Raw genomic sequence first — 13,075 nt, forward strand, 5'->3', positions numbered from 1 at the left:
CTACTTTTGATATAAGCCCTTTATGAGATGTTGCTCAGACGTTCGACTGTGGCATTATTGTTATTTACTTTTGATATAAGCCCTTTATGTGATGTCGCTCAAACGTCTGACTGTGGCATTATTGTTATTTACTTTTTATATAAGCCCTTTATGCGATGTCGCATAGACGTTCGACTGTGGCACATTCTTTCATTTACTTTTCAATATAAGCCCTTTATGTGGTGTCGCCCCGACGCCCGACTGCGACATGTTAATTTACTTTTACCTTTCGAGGCGTCGCTTCAAACACCCGATCGGTCTTCTGTTATTTTATTGGGATTTCGGGAGGACTACCGCCTGACTTCCTTTTATTTACCATGTAGTGCAAATCTATTATTTGATTGCGCATACTAATCTACTCATGTGCATCATGTTTACATTCGTTATATCTTATGTCCGAACTATCTTGCGAGTACATTCAAAGTACTCACCTGGCTTGTTGATTTGGCCAGATGTTGACGAAGGCGATCTTATGGATGAAGAGTTCGATAGCGAGTCCGACGCCTAGAGGAGTCCCAGTCAGTCACGTGCGACCCTGGAGTTGTTCACTTGTATTATATACGCTTCCGCTACCAAATAAAATCATCAAGCCTCACTCCGACGCTTGATGGGCTGTAGATTTCAGAGTCATGTCACCCACCTCACTGTGACATATCCACCACCACTTTTATTACGAGTCAGTAGTTATGCCACCATACTCTTGTGTCATACCCGCCTTTATGTATAATAGAGGCGTGCTTGTAATAAATTGTTGAGCATCCTCAGCTCAACCATGTATAATATTTAGTACTGCTGGATTTCTGTATCAAGGTTTTGTCTGCCAGTAAGAAGGATTCTTCTATACTGGTCAACACAAAGGTCGGCTTTTCAATAAATGTCTTATTGGAAAGGCGGTCTTGACACACAGTGGGCCACAAGAGGAGGGAGCAGGCAGTCCCGCCGGCGTTAGTTTAGGCGGCTGGAGCAGGAAGAGCAGAGATTAAATAAGCATGTCGGCCGTTGGATGGACATCCAACACTAACTGCTGCTAGAATCGTGTGTTCACTGACAAAGCCTTTCGTAAACAAGACAGCCTCGAAATCCGTGGCATGTACAGCCCATTTGCTATTATTTTTATATTTTTACTCATTTTCTAATTCATATGGAATTTTTTGTAGCCCGTTTTCCATTTTTAGAATTGCTGGCCATTTTCTGGTCAGTACCAGGGTCAAAAAATTAACTAAATATGTGGGAATTTTTGAAAATTCACAAATTTTTGCTGGGGAACGAAATATTCTTAATCCAAAAATTAATAGCCATAGTAAAACAAATTTAAAAATAAATTAGTACTATGTCATGTTAAATCCAATGAAATACGTATAAGATATCAGTGAAGAACAAAAACAAAAAAAGAAACTTATATCCCATTTGCTATAATTTTCTTGGAATTTTCAACCCCTTTTGATATTACTTTTAACAGACATTGACCATACTCTTAAGCCAGGCCGGAATGCATCCCTCCTCGTCTTGAAAGATTTGCAGCCCAGTTATTCGGAGAAAACAAATAGGCCTAGCTTGGGTATTCTTCAAAAAGAAATACTGGGCTAGCTCTTTTCCCAAAGAACTAGTGAATGGGCATTTAGCTTTATTTATTTATTTACTTATTTATGTTTAGGGGACCATGAGCATGTACCTGGGCCGGATTCATATGAGAGCCTCCCTTCCAGTTAATTATGGGCTTCTCTATTGGGCCTTCATCAGTGGGCTGCATGTTATCAACAAGTGGAAAATGTGTTCCGAGTTTCAAAAAAATGTGTTCCGTACGATAAATAGTATGCGCTACGTACAGTACGGGGCACTAAAGGATCGAACCATGCAACGGCTTCCAAAACATTGTGTTTGTCGTTCGAACAACACATTTATTCAACCAATAGACGAAATATACTACTGATTGTACATTAAAAACAGCAGCAGCAACCAGGGTTGGGGGTGCAACAGAAGCAGCAAGCAGGCCAGAAGAGTGAAGACGCAGCTCTCTCTTCCAAACCAAACATCAGCCATCATTACAAAAAGGGCTACCAAAAAAGAACAAGTGTATGCATCAAACTAAATAAAGTTCCTACTACACCAAGTGTACGCATCTAACTAACTGGCTCAGTTAGACGTTACTATTTATTAAGCTGTGGAGATTGGCTAACGGCTTGAACCAGATGGGTTCCTGACGGGGGAAACTCCAGCTAGCAGGTCGAATTCTGATACTTGCGACCCTCTCTCCTACTTTGGGCTGCAGAGCGTGGCAGCACATATCAGGGTATGGTGCATGCAGAGACGCATGGTACGCTGTGTACACACAGTTTTGCCTGATGAACGAAACCGTGCTGCCATCATGATCCTTGCTGTCGGTTATCTCCTGGTTAATCGGATAATTCAGTCCGACAAATAGAGAGCGTGTACCAAGGCTACTTACTAGCCTCCAGTCAAAAATTCCTGAAGGCACAGAGAAGCTGGGATCCTGCTTAAAGACCTTGCAGTGACTGTGATTGTATTCCACGAAACAACACGTCCGGTACATGCGAAGGATCATCAATCTTTCACCATCGTCTGATCGAGCCAGGAACCACCTGCAACTGCCATGCCGCTTCTCTTTAAAAGGTTCTGGGATTAGGAAGGGTAGGGACACCAGGCGGCCTACAACATCATATCAAGTTGGAGTCAAATAAAAAAGGGCTCTTGGTTTAGTTAATCTTAAGAACAACATGTTATGAGCATGAATATTTTTTATAAGAAAGCCATCATGATATCATAGGAAAGTACCAAACTGCTGTAACAGCCGTTTGTAGCGATGACTGGAGTAGGCCAGCAATACGTCCAGCCATAGAAGGAGTCGACAGCGTAAATGAAGCCCTTGTGTTCAATTGCATCAAAGAACCTTGGAGGATATATGATCCTGCAATGGACGTGCAGATTTATCCACTTACCGCAGTGACCTGTCAGATAGGCGAGACCGCTGTTGAACAACGCAATTAGCCTGAAGTCTTTATAATTCGCAGATCTTGTGGGCACTTGGCAGATTACAACCTTGAGCTAATCAAACTTGCTATCATGTTGGCTACTATAAGATTCCAAGTATTCTGGGCCGCGGTGCCAAAGCAGTGCAGTGTTAATCGAAGGAAGGGGGATCAATCGCCGGGTGTAGACCTCCACGAGCATGCAGCTGCCGTGACCGTCGACGAGCACCATCCAAGACGTGTTCTTGCCGACCCAGTACATACCGTTAATGTAGTTGAGGCTGACGGGGATCGGATCGCAGTTAAGGGGGTTGATGCTCGCCACCCTATGATCGTTATGCTGCGTGACACGCCATTTCTGAAGACCAGGCGCCATCAGAAAGCAAGGAGCTGGCTTAAAAAGCTCCGGCCCGAGGGCTTTGAGTAAACGGTACAGCCCCGACGAGCACGCGGCGAGCGGCATGGTACTGAGATTGTCCACACGCGAAACAATGAGCTAGATTACCTCTGTGGGGAGCGAATTCCAGCCACCCTTTCGGTGGACGCTGCTCGGTTCTGCCATTGTTAGTGCTTGGGTTTCGAACGAGGGGGGGGGAGGCGCCTTAGCGGGGATGGAACATTGGACGAGATTATGTGCGGACAAAGATGGAGAAGCGAATATGTGCTGCGGGAAGTGGACAGGTGATGATGACTACAGCATGCCGCTTGACTTACGAGACACATACCAGCAGCGTAGGGTCATGTCGATGCCAGGCAACTTGCTTGAGTGATCACAGTACTGGTACTCCCTGCAGTGCTATGCCCTAACTTGCTTGAGTAGAGTAGTAGAGTAGGACTCTGCTCTACTACTAGCACCGGAGGAGTAGTATATTCTAATCTAAAACAATTACAAACTTCAATGCCCGAGCGTGGAATGACTATGAACCGTGCTCAAAGACCGTGTCTATGTGGTGTTTGGACATGGGCGACAACCTCAACGCCAACGGTGCTGCTCCCGTTGCACCGTATGTGTTTCTGTCCTTCATGTTCGAAATCATGGTAGAATTCATGTTTCTACTCTGTATCCTACTACTATGCTAGTCCACATTATTAGTTTCATCTTTGTTATAGCCGTCATGATTTATTTTGTGCTTATTCGGATTAAATCTCATAGTAACTTGCTCATATATTCAACTGGCGCAACGTCCCCTATAGCCACTCCCGTTTCATGGACGGCCTGGTCGATGTTGGAATTTTGCTAGTAGGCCTTTATAAGGTGAGCTCTTCTACCACTTTTATGAGCATGAGAAGAAGATACCTACACATGTGGGCGGCGACACTAGCTACGCCGAGCATACTTGGACTCTGCGGAGCTGGGACTTTCCCGCCGATGTGGACATGGAAAACCCATGGTGTTATTTGGACTCCAACAATGTGCACGGGGACTCCAAGGAGATTCACCTGGACAACTGCATTTTCAAGTTAAATCTTGATCATTAGTCTTCACTCAATGTAATCTGCTGTCTAAGCATGTGGAGACTTCCATGCATGATCTTTCTCTATCGGAGTATCGCACATGAATAAAAGTGTATCAATTTCTGGTTTAGTCTAGAATCTTCCATGTATGAATCCTCTGCCCCTCCCAAGTCATCCTGATTTAATCCCTCCGTCTAGGTGTATAAGGGCATGGTTAATACTTAAATAGTATAGCCAACTGTTGGCTACAAGAAAGTGCCATGTCATCTGTAGCCAACATGTATAACAATGGATACTCAAAAACTAATTCTTGAAGATCATTTCCTGCAAAGCACAATAAGAGTTATTTTTTCACAAGTTTTGGATGCAGGTTGAATAGTTGAATTCTTTTGTTTGCAAAAGATACTTTTTATCTATTTCACCTGGATGTTTGTGAGCTCTAGAGATGAAATAATATCCGAACAAACCTATCCAAATGAACTAACCAAGGCATCTCCATCTTAATTTTCTCTTGCAAGTCGTGCGTGGTCCCTTCATCATGAAAATGCTCTGGCCGTTGCATTGATTTGCATGCATGGATAGCACCACCATATTTTCAAAGGAGGAGCGAGCTCTAAATTTCAGCCAAGGCATGCATGATTTGAGGAATTATGGTTGGGCATGCATGTAGAAAAGGGAGGAGAGTAATTTGCATGTGAGGGATTAAAGGAAGGGAGGCCAGTGGCTAGGCATTCAAAGGAGGCTGCATGCAAGATTACACGGGATCCAGATACTAGTCCCAAAACCAGTTCCTCTTTTTGCGGACATGCCTTGGTACGAAAGATTGACAAGTTAGGCCCTGTAAAATGGATGGAGGGAGTAGTAGTATGTGTAGAGGGCAGCGCTGCACGGGAGTCTCGCCTCTCACCCCGCTCGTGGCGCGGCAGTAAAGCCTTCATATCACAAAACCCAACCACTCCTAGTAATAAGTGGCCTGGTAAAAAAAACAGACAAACAACCATCACATCCCTCCGTCTTTTTTGCATTTCATCTCTCTGCATTTACTTTCTCCGGTTCATCTCGCACACTCGATCCCTAGCTACTGCTCCTAGGGCCAGTTCTTTTGGTGGCTTCCCCAGCTTTTCCCTTTTACATTTCCAAACTTTCCCTTTTACATACTTAATTAAGGACGCTAAAAATTCCTGAACATTCGAGATTTATCATTTGCGTCCCAAAACTAATGAGATCGCCTTACAAAACAAAAATTATACTCCTCCTATAAGCCACGGCGCTCGCAGGAGCACGTGCGGCGCGCCACGAGTGCCCTGGTGCGCGGCCGTTTCCCAGCGCACCGACACAACGCCTCTTCCTCAGCCTCGCAACTCGCGAGGTGCTGATGGGCGGCTTGCCGGCGGGCGAGCGCGATCTCATCGGTGTGGTGATCCGGCGCCAACAGGTACTCCTCCTCGCTGGAAGCGTGCACCCGGTCCACGTACCGCCAAGCATAGATGAGGCGCTTGGGCCCGACTGCACTCAGGGTGTCGGCACGGGCGTCCTCCGCCACCCTCACGGCCCTCGCACGAGCCTTCTGCCAAAGAGCCAATTGCCTGACTCTCTCGGACGCGACATAGGCCTCCCAGGCAGCTTGTTTCGTGGTGCGCTTCTCTTCCTCGGCCTTCTTCTCCGCCTCTATTTTGGCGCGCTCTGCTGGAGGCAAAGCCTCCCACAAGGCGACATCCATTTCTTTCCAAAGCTCCTCAAGGCCGGGGGGCTCGGCGGGCGGCGCGGCGTTCTCCTTGTAGCAGGGAGCCGACTCGTCCTCCGGCACGCGTGCTGGCGAGATTGGGAACACCGACGCGTCCACCTCGACGCGTCATGGCGAGGAGTGGAACGCCGACGCATCCTCCTCGATTAGTGGCGGCAAGGAATGGAACGGCGACGCATCGCGTAGAGGCGAGGAGCGGAACACCGACGTGTCCTGCTCGACTAGTGGCGGCGAGGAACGGAACAGCGACGCGTGACCATCCGTGCGGTGCTGCGAGGGGCTCCTAGGGCTTGGGAGGGGCGATGCCATGGTGGTCGACCTGAGAGGGAGGGGGAGGAGATAGCGATGAACATGAACGTGAGGGGGAGGAGATAGCGATGTCGTGGGAGGCGCAGTATTTATAGCGAGCAATGGCACACCTACGTAAGATATGGACTCAGCTGCACTGACTTAACTGCAGGTCCAGTTGCGTCACTGACATGTGGGCCAGACCCATGTTGGGCCCATATGTCAGTGACTGAATGCACCTGCAGTTAAGTAACAACTACATGGGCATATTTGTTGGAGTAAATTACGGGGGAGCGAAGGGGTGGAAATATTGATGGTCACAACGCATTGGACGAGCGTGGGGGGAGGAGAGTCATGCATGCAGATTTTTTCACATGGGGTGAAGTGGTGGGACCGCCGGAGGGAGAAGGAGAGTTTGGCAGGCATATTATTTTCACACATGGAGAGGAAAACATTTGGAGACGAATAGGCTTCCTGCAGGTATGGGGAACGGTGCATAATAAGTCATCTTGCATGCCGGGCTAGGTATAGTCTCAAGTCATTAAAAACAAACACGCCCCACACATGTTCATATTTCAAGGTGCACTAAATTATTGCATGCGATGATTAAGGCTAGCCATAATGGTGGTATCTTAGCACACGGGAATAGCAAACATGCTAATGTGGCAAAGAATTAAAGAAGAGAGGGGGTTAGAGTAACTAGTGTTCATGCATGCATTGGTAAACACATTTTTTTGTGGAGAACGATAGCACTAGTTGAGTACTTTTGCAGACTTCAAAAATTATTCCACAATGTGTCAACATTCACAATGTCAAATCAATATTTTTACACTCATTATAAAACGTAGTTCTTATACTCATTATAATCAGTACTCCCTCCGTCTAGGTGAGCAAGTCATCTTAGATTGTGCACTGTGACCAAGGAGGAGGGGAAAACGAGAGATCTTAATGTTTATTTGCTAATTAATAGCATTGCATGCAATGAACTAACCACTGCATGTCGTGTTTGGTAGTCTCAAGTCATTAAAAGCATGCACACCCACATCTCCTATTGGTCGATATGTCAAGAAACAAGAAACGAGGTAGAAGTTAATGCATCGCGCCTAAGTGTTTTGGGAATATTGTATCGAATGAGTGTACTGGTGTGGCTGGTTAATTAATATAAGGTGGTGTTCAAAAAAAGTATAAATTTGGTCAAACACTTTGCAAACAGTTGACAGGAGTAAAAAGGACGAGAGGCAGTATCATGCATGGGGAGTAGGCAAAAAAATTGCTTGTCTAAAAAAAGGCAAAAAAATGCTCATTTATAGCCGGTCGAAGTCTCCAAGGGCGCGACCGCACGAGGGAGGCGAAGGTCATGGGAGGCGTGACGTTTGACGGAATTAAGTGAAGGTACATCCATGCGTCCGCATGGCGTGCGAACAGGCAGAAGCTATACCGTCAGGCCTACGATATGGGTCTAGTAGACATGACATCTAGTGGGTCCCGCATAGTTCTCGAGAACTCTTTGGGGGCTTGCAGCCATTTATCCACCGGGAAAGCCAGCAACTCCACGCCGTTCGGGCGCCCTACTCGTCCCGTCCTTTCACATTAGTTCGCTCCTTGTTTTTTTTGCAGGGTACAATAGTTCAACTTCTCCTAACCCTCCTCCAAAATCCATGGCCTCCCAAATCTCCATGGTCGCCGCTGAGTACCAGGTTAGAGCCATCACCGGCAATCAGTTCATCGTCATCTACACACGTGGATCCGAGACGGTGAAAGCATGGCTTGCTCGCTTCCTACGCATGTTCAACAGTTCAACGGATGAGTGGGTCGCTGGGCTAGATGTTGAGTACACCACAGTCCTGGGGCGAGAGAAGGATCTAAAGGACGAAGAGAGGAAGAAGCCCGCCGTGATCCAGGTTTGCGTACATAACGTTTGCTTGGTCTACCACATATGCCATGCCGACGTTGAGTGCCAGGATTTTAAGAACTTCCTCAAGGACAAAAGAGTGAAATTCATTACTGTAGGCTTTAAGAACGACAGTAACGTCCTGCGTCGGATAGGTCTCGTTGTAGGCCAGCCCTTCGATCTCCAGAAGGCAGGCCTGGTGTCCTCCTCTCAACCTTCAATGCTAACCCTGGAAGCAGCCATGATTGATCCTTCGTACGCTAAACTGGAGAAACCTCATCACGAGTTTCATCATGCATGGGAGTCGAAGACATTAGATGAAGATCACATCCTATACGCAGCAATGGATGCCTACCTTTGTTTAAATATCTACAAGGGTTGGATGGAGAAGCAGAGCTCAGTGTCTGGTTCAAGCAAAGAAGCGTCGGCGAAGAGGAAGAGGAAGAGGGACGAGGATGAAGTCGAGGACATGGACTCGGACTCCAAATAGGTGGCAGTGTCGTCGCTCATGCTGGTTCTACTCCAGTGTCAAGCGGACTAGTTGCTTATTAGTTTATTTTCAAGGGTGTGTTGTGCCGAGGCCCCAGCAGAACTATGTTTATGTTCTTTCTCGTTATTTGAACTCTTTAGTATGTACAGTAGTACTAGTACCATGTCTTACTACTGTTCTTCTTGAAGTTGGTACTACTGCTCGTATCTTCGTGTTCCTACTGTACTTAATACGTTCCTACTAGTAGTATAATTTGGGTCAGTCGATTTGTGAAAGAAGTTCGACGGTGCGAAAGAAGAAGACGGTAGAAGAGGTGGAAGAAGCCCTTCTAGCCATCCATGTTGCATCAAACGGCTCACATGACTCGACTGACCCAAATTGCTCCTTCAGATTGCAGCATACACGTGGCATTCAAGGTCTCGAAGGTAGATTTCGCGTCCACACCCGGTTTGCGGGCTCGACACGCGCACGACCGGCTTCCGCTACGACAGCCACCATGCGCGCCTCCTCCGCGCGGGCGGAGACGACAATGACACGCTAGTTCCTCCTCGCCGGCGTGTTGGAGCACGCGCTCGTCCTCCTCTTCGTATGTTGCGTGCATAGACGCGGCTCCACCAGCTGCTCGCATGCTTGGCAGCGTGGCAGCATCGCGAGGAGGGACTGCAGACAACGTGAGCGGGCGAGCCTTCGGCTTCATGGCACAGGGATGGCGGCGACACAGTGGTGATGGGCGAGAAATTGTTGGCCGGAGCAGGCGGGCGCCGGCATGCGCAACGGCGGCGGCGGCATATTGATGAGTGCGCGTGTGGGAGCTTACTTTAGTTTTAAATATAAGGTTGGTCAAACTTAAAAAGAAAACCGTACTAGTACACGTAAACATTAGACTTAGGAAGCACTTTTATTAGTTAGTACCACAGCCAGGATACGGAAAACTGTGCAAGCACATGAACCGCGGCCGCGCGGTCGATCGAACGGTGCGTCACCGTGTCGCGCTCGAAGGACATCCACCGAACCTTTTTGTGTGTGTGAAAATAATCCTCGAGTATTACTCAACTTTTTTTCCTGTGAAAGTTCTTGACACTGCAATATTTCCATATATTTGAATTTAGCTGCAGTTCATGTTTATTTGGATTTGGACGTTTTAGATGCGCCCTAGTTTTTTTTAATACTGATTTTGTGTGAGTGACTGAGAGAGAACGTGTGTATGTGTCCATATGTGTGTTGTGGCGGAAGGGCAATGTGGAGACGGTGTGCGTGTGATACAGACATAGAGAGGTGTGAATGTGCAAATGATCATGCGTGAGTGAGACATAGACAGATCCTGATACGTTGTGTATAGATGAGAGAACGGTCTTCTAGTTTACTTGTGTGTGTGTGTGAGAGAGAGAGAGAGAGGAGCATCCGTAACACAACAACCATCTCTATCGATTCGTCCGTCCCTCGCACGGTTCCATGCAACACATGCATCAACGCGCACATTTTGACACCCTCACCCGGCCCCTGCCCACCTCAAGGCCCGCACAATCTCTTCGTGAATACCCATTTCTCTCCTTAGGTTTATTTTCTCTCAATATCTGACACACACACACACACACAGAGAGAGAGAGAGACACGCAGCACAACACACACACACACACACTCCCCTGAGCACACAATTCATCCCCATCCAAGGTTATACGGCGACCACTCTCGCTTGTGCTTCTTTGCACCCCAACATGCACAACACCTCAATCTTCAAAGAGAGCAACGAGCAGATCGAAGACGGCGACCACACCGCGCTAGAGAATGCGGGGTCGTTTGGAAGCAGGGTGATGTGACGACGGCTGACTGACTCCTCCCCCCGCCCTCTCTCTCTCTTGCACAAAATTACCAATCCCTCTCTCCCTCGCACAAAATTTTCAATCCCTCAACCCACGAGATCCTTCCCCTCTCGTCCATGTTTTTCCTGCTCTCTCATCAAACATGTTGTCTCTTCTCCTTCCACGTATACAGAATCTAGATGCACACGCATCTCATGTATATTACATGTATGCATCTTCTCACAGACCTAACTTCTTCCTCTCTCTCTCTCTCTCTCTCTCTCTGTCTCATTAGGTTTGATTCCTACTCTCTCATCCACATACATACAATCTTTCCCGCCCTATCTGCTCCATCTTCAAAAGCTCTCTCTGCATGTTTCATTCACACATTGGGATATGTCAAAATGTTGCTTCTATAATGGCTGATGTAGAGTTATGGTTGTTCTTGTTGCATCCTACAAAGTAATAACTATGAAATGCATTTAGATTCTCATTTGACTGGGATTATGTGAGTTTGAGCATGTTGTGAAGTACTATAGACCTTGTATACATCTTGGGATTCGACAACGATTGTAACTATTGAATTGTATAGACCATTACATTCGAAGTCAATAGCCTAATATATTTATTTCACAATTTCAACAAATGATTAGTTCACTACAAACTAAGAAAACAAATGTGTACTCCCTCCGTTTTTATTTAAGTCCGCGTATTAGCATTGGTCAAAGTCAAGTTTTGTAAACTCTCAGAAAGCTTATAACAAAAAATATTAACATATACAATAACAAATAAATACCATTAGATTCATTATTGAATGTACTTTCACATCATACATATTTGTTATGGTAAATGTTTATATTTTTCTATAAACTTGGTCAAACTTTAGGAAGTTTGACTTCGGTCAAACCTAATATGCAGAGTTTACTACTACTACTCGCTAGTTGCTTAGCCGAATCACTCAACACGCCACACGGGGAGTCCAGTGTCACAAAATTTTGAGGTCGGCGGGAAAATCTCCCGCGACCCTGATTCGAGCAGTGGGAAGTTACCATCATAGCCTTCGGAACAGGCCTACAGATGACGCTTGGTAGGGGGCTGTTTTCGTAACTTCAGGTTCACCCTACCCAGCCAACCCCACCCCGGCACCCAGAGTAGTACACCTGAATACTCCCCATTTTCTATCCCCACCGCAAAATAGACTTCTCCACGGCACCGCAGCCTTCGTGCTCCTCCCCTTTACATCGGCGCACTCGTCCACCGCAGCGCATCTGCCTCATCGACGACCTCGTACGCCGCACTGGAGCCGGTCCACCGTCGTCGTCGTACACGGAGCCTCTTCCCCGGCATCGTCTTCCACGGTCTCGGATCTGCTTCCCGAAGCCGACGCCAAGCGCAGAAGTACCACCGTCATGGACAATGAACTGACTCCCGTTGCCGACCATGACTCACAGAGGCCGCCGCGACCATCGTTCTCCTCCTCGATTGGTAATGTGTGTATTGAATCACTTAGCAGTACATGTGCAGTTTCATACCTACCCTTCAAATTTCCTGGGTGCTATTGTTCCCGTAAAAGTAATTGGTTATAGCCTCCATTGTCCAACAGAATATCAGCTTGTAATTGTGCGTCGCTCCTGTATCGCGCTGTGCTTGGGTAGGTTTTTCATCTGCAACCAGTAGTGTGGCAAATGATGGAAAGGTTTTTAGAACTAGCAAAATGCCCATGCGTTGCACGCATCAAGATGCATTTGTATGAGTAGTTTATCTTGTTGGAGATGCTCTAACATGGCAGACGAGTGCTTTAATGTTGCCCACAAGATGCGCGAGTATTACTAGTAGTATATTTTTCTTGCCATGTTGAGATTTTAAAACCACGAGTGCGAACATGCAGAGGAGCAATGAAGACCAAACACGGGATATTCGGGACATCTTCAAGGAGCGTGGCAAGTTAAAGAGGAGCTGCACCGAACCTGTAAAACGAGCTTTGGTAAGTAACACCCTTTCAATTACTTTCGTGTAGCCTCGTGTTCTTCGATGTGTATATGTTGTAGTTTCTGTTTCTCTTAAGCGTGGTGTTCTTCGATGTGTAATAAGAAGAGTCTTAATCGTCCTAATGCTTTCGTTTTTAGCTTGATGTAGGAAGTGGGTGTTCTCACCTTGTAGTCTGTTTTTATTTATTTTTTCCTTTTGAATTCACTTCTCCGAGTTCTGTTTATCTGGCTTCTACTAAATGGATCTAGGTTGCTCTGAGTATTGATCTAAAAAAGAAGTAACTTCATGTCAGGATGCAGTTCCTGCGAGGAGGGAAGTATGGTCAACCTCGAGATCATGTTTCCAAAATGAGGCTGGATTACACACAAGGTGCCAGTTCCCTAATGATGCTGG

Source organism: Triticum aestivum, chromosome 5A (genome assembly GCF_018294505.1).
Source record: "Triticum aestivum cultivar Chinese Spring chromosome 5A, IWGSC CS RefSeq v2.1, whole genome shotgun sequence".
NCBI classification, from domain to species: Eukaryota; Viridiplantae; Streptophyta; class Magnoliopsida; order Poales; family Poaceae; genus Triticum; species Triticum aestivum.